This window comes from Amia ocellicauda, unplaced genomic scaffold, assembly GCF_036373705.1.
Source record: "Amia ocellicauda isolate fAmiCal2 unplaced genomic scaffold, fAmiCal2.hap1 HAP1_SCAFFOLD_88, whole genome shotgun sequence".
NCBI classification, from domain to species: domain Eukaryota; kingdom Metazoa; phylum Chordata; class Actinopteri; order Amiiformes; family Amiidae; genus Amia; species Amia ocellicauda.
In genome coordinates this window covers 7,501-17,500 of record NW_027103014.1, presented here as the reverse complement: position 1 = coordinate 17,500, position 10,000 = coordinate 7,501, and positions in this window count along the sequence as shown.

The following is a 10,000-nucleotide window of genomic DNA, read 5'->3' as shown; positions in this document are numbered from 1 at the left end:
CTGTCCAAAAGTGGTTTCGACCACTTAGGAACATCGTAGAGACTCGAAATAAAAAGCATTTTGTTGGAAAAGCGATTCTGAGGAAGGCTGTGTCAAAATTAATTTCGGGAAATGTCGTTTACCCCCCCCCAAATGGCTCCGAAGTACCCCCCCCCCACCCCCCCCCTAAAAAACCGTGTTCCGGGGTTTTTTCGAGAAAACAAACACACGGGGTATATAGAGGGGACTGAGACGAATCGAATGACGTGCTTTGCAAAGAAATCGGGGGCTCACAGCCCCCCCAGGAGAGGTTCAAAAGTCGGAGGACTGGTCACCTAACTCCCATTGAAGTCAATGGGGGAAAAATGAAAACTGTCAAAAAGGCTTAAAATGGTTCAAAAACCCACTGGGGCAGTAGATAATCATCCTATTTGAATTTTAAAAGTCTTAGTTTGGCGAAAAAATACCTTTTAATAATTGTTTTAGGGGTCAGAAAAATCAGCTCCGGCTGCCTGGTCACCTAGGGGAGATAGAAAATTTTTCTAAGTTTTTCACTCGGCCGCCTGGTCCCCTAACTCGAAAATTTTAAAGTGCTCCCATCGGTCCCGGGATAGGGTGGCTGATAGCTGGGAGCCCCCTGAGCACTGCCCCGGTGTTAGTTTTCGGAGAAATGCCTCCGTTGATTTGTTATGATTTTTTTTCCGCCGGCCGCCTGGTCGCCCTAATGCAAAGTCAATGGGAGTGAGGAGATAGAAAATTTTTCAAAGTTTTTCACTCGGCCGCCTGGTCCCCTGACTCGAAAATTTTAAAGTGCTCCCATCGGTCCCGGGATAGGGTGGCTGATAGCTGGGAGCCCCCTGAGCACTGCCCCGGTGTTAGTTTTCGGAGAAATGCCCCCGTTGATTTGTTATGATTTTTTTTCCGCCGGCCGCCTGGTCGCCCTAATGCAAAGTCAATGGGAGTGAGGAGATAGAAAATTTTTCAAAGTTTTTCACCCGGCCACAAACGACTCCAAAACACACTGGGGCTGTGGCTGGGACTCTCACCAGGACTGCCCCCTACTTTATTTATGGATTAAAAAGCATTCTATATTAATTTTTCGATTTTTGGGACCCGGGACGCCTGGTCACCTAACTCCCCTTCTATCCCTATGGGGGGGGACGGGGACATCGAAAACGCTCCCATCGCTGCCGAGGCACGCTGCGGGGACTCTCCCTACCATCGCCCCATGCTTCCTTTGAAGAATATATGACGTTTTTCAATTTTCACCGACATTTGAAAATCAAAACTTCAGAACATTTCATAGTTATTCTCAATGGGTTGTCTAGGGGCACACATCTCTAAACTGGGGGAAATGCTCAAAATGATTAAAAAGAAAAACAATGCCCCCAGACCCGGGGGGCTGATAGCTGGGAGCCCCCTGAGCACAGCCCCGGTGTTAGTTTCTGGAGAAATGCCCCCGTTGATTTGTTATGATTTTTTTTCCGCCGGCCGCCTGGTCGCCCTAATGTAAAGTCAATGGGAGTGAGGAGATAGAATATTTTTCAAAGTTTTTCACTCGGCCGTCTGGTCCCCTGACTCGAAAATTTTAAAGTGCTCCCATCGGTCCCAGGGTAGGGTGGCTGATAGCTGGGAGCCCCCTGAGCACAGCCCCGGTGTTAGTTTCTGGAGAAATGCCCCCGTTGATTTGTTATGATTTTTTTTCCGCCGGCCGCCTGGTCGCCCTAATGCAAAGTCAATGGGAGTGAGGAGATAGAATATTTTTCAAAGTTTTTCACTCGGCCGTCTGGTCCCCTGACTCGAAAATTTTAAAGTGCTCCCATCGGTCCCAGGGTAGGGTGGCTGATAGCTGGGAGCCCCCTGAGCACAGCCCCGGTGTTAGTTTCTGGAGAAATGCCCCCGTTGATTTGTTATGATTTTTTTTCCGCCGGCCGCCTGGTCGCCCTAATGTAAAGTCAATGGGAGTGAGGAGATAGAATATTTTTCAAAGTTTTTCACTCGGCCGTCTGGTCCCCTGACTCGAAAATTTTAAAGTGCTCCCATCGGTCCCAGGGTAGGGTGGCTGATAGCTGGGAGCCCCCTGAGCACAGCCCCGGTGTTAGTTTCTGGAGAAATGCCCCCGTTGATTTGTTATGATTTTTTTTCCGCCGGCCGCCTGGTCGCCCTAATGCAAAGTCAATGGGAGTGAGGAGATAGAATATTTTTCAAAGTTTTTCACTCGGCCGTCTGGTCCCCTGACTCGAAAATTTTAAAGTGCTCCCATCGGTCCCAGGGTAGGGTGGCTGATAGCTGGGAGCCCCCTGAGCACAGCCCCGGTGTTAGTTTCTGGAGAAATGCCCCCGTTGATTTGTTATGATTTTTTTTCCGCCGGCCGCCTGGTCGCCCTAATGTAAAGTCAATGGGAGTGAGGAGATAGAATATTTTTCAAAGTTTTTCACTCGGCCGTCTGGTCCCCTGACTCGAAAATTTTAAAGTGCTCCCATCGGTCCCAGGGTAGGGTGGCTGATAGCTGGGAGCCCCCTGAGCACAGCCCCGGTGTTAGTTTCTGGAGAAATGCCCCCGTTGATTTGTTATGATTTTTTTTCCGCCGGCCGCCTGGTCGCCCTAATGCAAAGTCAATGGGAGTGAGGAGATAGAATATTTTTCAAAGTTTTTCACTCGGCCGTCTGGTCCCCTGACTCGAAAATTTTAAAGTGCTCCCATCGGTCCCGGGATAGGGTGGCTGATAGCTGGGAGCCTCCTGAGCACTGCCCCGGTGTTAGTTTCTGGAGAACTGCCCCCGTTGATTTGTTATGATCCGTAGTTGCCGGCCGGCCGCCCGGCATTGCTCTATCGGATGGAGCGTGGGCTGGCTATGGGAGATTTAGCGATTTTCGGAACCGGCCCCGATGGCCCCCCAAACCGGGTGGCCACGAGGTGGGACCCCCCTGAGCACTGCCCCGGTGTTAGTTTTCCGAGAAATGCCCCCGTTGATTTGTTATGATCCGTAGTTGCCGGCCGGCCGCCCGGCATTGCTCTATCGGATGGAGCGTGGGCTGGCTATGGGAGATTTAGCGATTTTCGGAACCGGCCCCGATCGCCCCCCAAACCGGGTGGCCACGAGGTGGGACCCCCCTGAGCACTGCCCCGGTGTTAGTTTTCCGAGAAATGCCCCCGTTGATTTGTTATGATCCGTAGTTGCCGGCCGGCCGCCCGGCATTGCTCTATCGGATGGAGCGTGTGCTGGCTATGGGAGATTTAGCGATTTTCGGAACCGGCCCCGATCGCCCCCCAAACCGGGTGGCCACGAGGTGGGACCCCCCTGAGCACTGCCCCGGTGTTAGTTTTCGGAGAAATGCCCCCGTTGATTTGTTATGATCCGTAGTTGCCGGCCGGCCGCCCGGCATTGCTCTATCGGATGGAGCGTGGGCTGGCTATGGGAGATTTAGCGATTTTCGGAACCGGCCCCGATCGCCCCCCAAACCGGGTGGCCACGAGGTGGGACCCCCCTGAGCACTGCCCCGGTGTTAGTTTTCGGAGAAATGCCCCCGTTGATTTGTTACGATTATTTTTCGCCCAGGCGATGTGCCTTTTCATTTTGTTTTGCACTTTCCTTCATTCCTTGGTGCATGCTACCATCTAACGGACACATTTCGGTACTGCAGTTTGAAAGTAATTTCCCCGTCTAGGGATCTCTCAATGCCCTGGGCTGCGAAAGGAGGGCAAGGACACCCTATGTTCTCATGAGTGCAAAGCCCCCCCGGCTTCAAGGCATTCCAAAAGGAAAACCGGAGACACTGCTGTACACACACACACACACACACACACACACACACACACACACACACACACACACACACACACACACACACACAGAGAGAGAGAGAGAGAGAGAGAGAGAGAGAGAGATAGAGAGAGAGTAGTCACACAGTGGAATAAACTCCCCAGCGATGTGGTAGAAGCTGAAAGTTGGGGAACATTGTGATGGTCTATATTTCTTGGCAGATAATAAAAGATGCTCTTATCATGCCTCCGTTGATGTGTTATGATCCATAGGTTGCCGGCCGCCCGGCATTGCTCTGATCGGATGGACCGTGGGCTGCCTATGGCAGAGTATGGGCGATTCTTCAGCCGGCCCCGATGGCCCCCCAAACCGGGTGGCCACGAGGTGGGACCCCCCTGAGCACTGCCCCGGTGTTAGTTTTCGGAGAAATGCCCCCGTTGATTTCTTATGATCCGTAGTTGCCGGCCGGCCGCCCGGCATTGCTCTATCGGATGGAGCGTGGGCTGGCTATGGGAGATTTAGCGATTTTCGGAACCGGCCCCGATCGCCCCCCAAACCGGGTGGCCACGAGGTGGGACCCCCCTGAGCACTGCCCCGGTGTTAGTTTTCGGAGAAATGCCCCCGTTGATTTCTTATGATCCGTAGTTGCCGGCCGGCCGCCCGGCATTGCTCTATCGGATGGAGCGTGGGCTGGCTATGGGAGATTTAGCGATTTTCGGAACCGGCCCCGATCGCCCCCCAAACCGGGTGGCCACGAGGTGGGACCCCCCTGAGCACTGCCCCGGTGTTAGTTTTCGGAGAAATGCCCCCGTTGATTTCTTATGATCCGTAGTTGCCGGCCGGCCGCCCGGCATTGCTCTATCGGATGGAGCGTGGGCTGGCTATGGGAGATTTAGCGATTTTCGGAACCGGCCCCGATCGCCCCCCAAACCGGGTGGCCACGAGGTGGGACCCCCCTGAGCACTGCCCCGGTGTTAGTTTTCGGAGAAATGCCCCCGTTGATTTGTTACGATTATTTTTCGCCCAGGCGATGTGCCTTTTCATTTTGTTTTGCACTTTCCTTCATTCCTTGGTGCATGCTGCCATCTAACGGACACATTTCGGTACTGCAGTTTGAAAGTAATTTCCCCGTCTAGGGATCTCTCTCTCGTCTAGGGACACTGCTGTACACACACACACACACACACACACACACACACACACACAGTGAGAGAGAGGGAGAGATAGAGAGAGAGAGAGGTGGAGAGGGAGAGAGAGGTGGAGATAGAGAGATGGAGATAGAGATGGAGATAGAGAGAGATGGAGATAGAGAGAGAGATGGAGATGGAGAGAGAGATGGTGATAGAGAGATAGAGATAGAGAGAGAGATGGTGATAGAGAGAGAGATGGTGATAGAGAGAGAGTCGTCACACTCTGGAACAAACTCCCCAGAAGCTGAAAGTTGGGGAACATTATGATGATCTTTATTTCTTGGCAGATAATAAATGATGATCTTACAGAGGGCGACTTACAACACCAGTGCAAACATACAGCGAAGGACAAGGCATCAATCGCGACAGAATCCCTTGAGTTAAAGCAGCAGATTCAGAATAACACACGTCAAAACAGACTGGAGACTAAAACGAGCACGAAAGGTGTCGAATATGTGGCCTCCTCTCGCTTGTAAACTCTCTCGTGTTCCTGTCGATGGGGTCGGCGGCTCGGGGCAGCGGCCTAGCAGCAGCAGGCAGGCCACCCGGCTGCCTGGGGCTGACCTCCGGGGCAGGCAGGCAGGCAGACCTCCAGGGCAGGCAGGCAGGCAGGCAGGCAGACCTCCAGGGCTAACAGGCTGACCTCCAGGGCTGGCAGGCTGACCTCCAGGGCTGGAAGGCAGGCAGTGCTGCTACCAGGGCAGGCAGGCTGTCCTCCAGGGCTGGAAGGCAGACCTCCAGGGCAGGCAGTGCTGCTACCAGGGCTGGATAGCAGACCTCCAGGGCTGGATAGCAGACCTCCAGGGCTAACAGGCAGACCTCCAGGGCAGGCAGTGCTGCTACCAGGGCTGGATAGCAGACCTCCAGGGCTGGAAGGCAGGCAGGCAGACCTCCAGGGCAGGCAGTGCTGCTACCAGGGCTGGATAGCAGACCTCCAGGGCTAACAGGCAGACCTCCAGGGCTGGAAGGCAGGCAGTGCTGCTACCAGGGCAGGCAGGCTGTCCTCCAGGGCTGGATAGCAGACCTCCAGGGCAGGCAGTGCTGCTACCAGGGCAGGCAGGCTGTCCTCCAGGGCTGGATGGCAGGCAGGCAGACCTCCAGGGATGGATAGCAGACCTCCAGGGCTGGAAGGCAGGCAGGCAGACCTCCAGGGCAGGCAGTGCTGCTACCAGGGCTGGATAGCAGACCTCCAGGGCTAACAGGCAGACCTCCAGGGCTGGAAGGCAGGCAGTGCTGCTACCAGGGCAGGCAGGCTGTCCTCCAGGGCTAACAGGCAGACCTCCAGGGCAGGCAGTGCTGCTACCAGGGCTGGATAGCAGACCTCCAGGGCTGGATAGCAGACCTCCAGGGCTAACAGGCAGACCTCCAGGGCAGGCAGTGCTGCTACCAGGGCTGGATAGCAGACCTCCAGGGCTGGATAGCAGACCTCCAGGGCTAACAGGCAGACCTCCAGGGCAGGCAGTGCTGCTACCAGGGCTGGATAGCAGACCTCCAGGGCTAACAGGCAGACCTCCAGGGCTGGCAGTGCTGCTACCAGGGCTGGATAGCAGACCTCCAGGGCTGGATAGCAGACCTCCAGGGCTAACAGGCAGACCTCCAGGGCTGGCAGGCTGACCTCCAGGGCAGGCAGGCAGGCAGGCAGACCTCCAGGGCTGGATAGCTGACCTCCAGGGCTGGATAGCAGACCTCCAGGGCTAACAGGCTGACCTCCAGGGCTAACAGGCAGACCTCCAGGGCAGGCAGGCAGACCTCCAGGGCAGGCAGTGCTGCTACCAGGGCTGGATAGCAGACCTCCAGGGCTAACAGGCAGACCTCCAGGGCTGGAAGGCAGGCAGTGCTGCTACCAGGGCAGGCAGGCTGTCCTCCAGGGCTGGAAGGCAGACCTCCAGGGCAGGCAGGCAGACCTCCAGGGCAGGCAGTGCTGCTACCAGGGCTGGATAGCAGACCTCCAGGGCTGGAAGGCAGGCAGGCAGACCTCCAGGGCAGGCAGTGCTGCTACCAGGGCTGGATAGCAGACCTCCAGGGCTAACAGGCAGACCTCCAGGGCTGGAAGGCAGGCAGTGCTGCTACCAGGGCAGGCAGGCTGTCCTCCAGGGCTAACAGGCAGACCTCCAGGGCAGGCAGTGCTGCTACCAGGGCTGGATAGCAGACCTCCAGGGCTGGATAGCAGACCTCCAGGGCTAACAGGCAGACCTCCAGGGCAGGCAGTGCTGCTACCAGGGCTGGATAGCAGACCTCCAGGGCTAACAGGCAGACCTCCAGGGCTGGCAGTGCTGCTACCAGGGCTGGATAGCAGACCTCCAGGGCTGGATAGCAGACCTCCAGGGCTAACAGGCAGACCTCCAGGGCTGGCAGGCTGACCTCCAGGGCAGGCAGGCAGGCAGGCAGACCTCCAGGGCTGGATAGCTGACCTCCAGGGCTGGATAGCAGACCTCCAGGGCTAACAGGCTGACCTCCAGGGCTAACAGGCAGACCTCCAGGGCAGGCAGGCAGACCTCCAGGGCAGGCAGTGCTGCTACCAGGGCTGGATAGCAGACCTCCAGGGCTAACAGGCAGACCTCCAGGGCTGGAAGGCAGGCAGTGCTGCTACCAGGGCAGGCAGGCTGTCCTCCAGGGCTGGAAGGCAGACCTCCAGGGCAGGCAGGCAGACCTCCAGGGCAGGCAGTGCTGCTACCAGGGCTGGATAGCAGACCTCCAGGGCTGGAAGGCAGGCAGGCAGACCTCCAGGGCAGGCAGTGCTGCTACCAGGGCTGGATAGCAGACCTCCAGGGCTAACAGGCAGACCTCCAGGGCTGGAAGGCAGGCAGTGCTGCTACCAGGGCAGGCAGGCTGTCCTCCAGGGCTGGAAGGCAGACCTCCAGGGCAGGCAGGCAGACCTCCAGGGCAGGCAGTGCTGCTACCAGGGCTGGATAGCAGACCTCCAGGGCTGGAAGGCAGGCAGGCAGACCTCCAGGGCAGGCAGTGCTGCTACCAGGGCTGGATAGCAGACCTCCAGGGCTAACAGGCAGACCTCCAGGGCTGGAAGGCAGGCAGTGCTGCTACCAGGGCAGGCAGGCTGTCCTCCAGGGCTAACAGGCAGACCTCCAGGGCAGGCAGTGCTGCTACCAGGGCTGGATAGCAGACCTCCAGGGCTGGATAGCAGACCTCCAGGGCTAACAGGCAGACCTCCAGGGCAGGCAGTGCTGCTACCAGGGCTGGATAGCAGACCTCCAGGGCTGGAAGGCAGGCAGGCAGACCTCCAGGGCAGGCAGTGCTGCTACCAGGGCTGGATAGCAGACCTCCAGGGCTAACAGGCAGACCTCCAGGGCTGGAAGGCAGGCAGTGCTGCTACCAGGGCAGGCAGGCTGTCCTCCAGGGCTGGATAGCAGACCTCCAGGGCAGGCAGTGCTGCTACCAGGGCAGGCAGGCTGTCCTCCAGGGCTGGATGGCAGGCAGGCAGACCTCCAGGGATGGATAGCAGACCTCCAGGGCTGGAAGGCAGGCAGGCAGACCTCCAGGGCAGGCAGTGCTGCTACCAGGGCTGGATAGCAGACCTCCAGGGCTAACAGGCAGACCTCCAGGGCTGGAAGGCAGGCAGTGCTGCTACCAGGGCAGGCAGGCTGTCCTCCAGGGCTAACAGGCAGACCTCCAGGGCAGGCAGTGCTGCTACCAGGGCTGGATAGCAGACCTCCAGGGCTGGATAGCAGACCTCCAGGGCTAACAGGCAGACCTCCAGGGCTGGCAGTGCTGCTACCAGGGCTGGATAGCAGACCTCCAGGGCTGGATAGCAGACCTCCAGGGCTAACAGGCAGACCTCCAGGGCAGGCAGGCAGACCTCCAGGGCTGGATAGCTGACCTCCAGGGCTGGATAGCAGACCTCCAGGGCTGGCAGGCTGACCTCCAGGGCTAACAGGCAGACCTCCAGGGCAGGCAGGCAGACCTCCAGGGCAGGCAGTGCTGCTACCAGGGCTGGATAGCAGACCTCCAGGGCTAACAGGCAGACCTCCAGGGCTGGAAGGCAGGCAGTGCTGCTACCAGGGCAGGCAGGCTGTCCTCCAGGGCTGGAAGGCAGACCTCCAGGGCAGGCAGGCAGACCTCCAGGGCAGGCAGTGCTGCTACCAGGGCTGGATAGCAGACCTCCAGGGCTGGAAGGCAGGCAGGCAGACCTCCAGGGCAGGCAGTGCTGCTACCAGGGCTGGATAGCAGACCTCCAGGGCTAACAGGCAGACCTCCAGGGCTGGAAGGCAGGCAGTGCTGCTACCAGGGCAGGCAGGCTGTCCTCCAGGGCTGGAAGGCAGACCTCCAGGGCTGGCAGGCTGACCTCCAGGGCAGGCAGGCCGGGCCCCCGGTGCTGCATCTCGGCCGCTGCCTGGGGCGGACCGGCCCGGGTGCCCTTGCGCTTTTTCGACACCAGGGGGCAGTTGGGTGCCATTCCGTCCCTCGTGTGGCGAAATGGCGGTACTGCACCTCCGCCTTTTTGCTGGAGAAAGTCCGCAGTCGGGACAATGCGCCACACGGTCCGTCGGCAGGAGGCCCGGGCCCGGGCACAACTCCCCGGTGGGGACGGACGCCGGGCTGGAGCTTCCCTTCAGCACACACACTCACTCACTCACTCACTGACCGACCGACTGACTGCAGGAAAGGCTCCCGGCTCCCAGCGCTCAGTCAGCAGGCCTACTCCTCCCCGGTGGGGACGGACGCCGGGCTGGAGCTTTCCTTCAGCACACACACTCACTCACTGACCGACCGACTGACTGCAGGAAAGGCTCCCGGCTCCCAGCGCTCAGTCAGCAGGCCTACTCCTCCCCGGTGGGGACGGACGCCGGGCTGGAGCTTCCCTTCAGCACACACACTCACTCACTGACCGACCGACTGACTGCAGGAAAGGCTCCCGGCTCCCAGCGCTCAGTCAGCAGGCCTACTCCTCCCCGGTGGGGACGGACGCCGGGCTGGAGCTTCCCTTCAGCACACACACTCACTCACTGACCGACCGACTGACTGCAGGAAAGGCTCCCGGCTCCCAGCGCTCAGTCAGCAGGCCTACTCCTCCCCGGTGGGGACGGACGCCGGGCTGGAGCTTTCCTCCAGC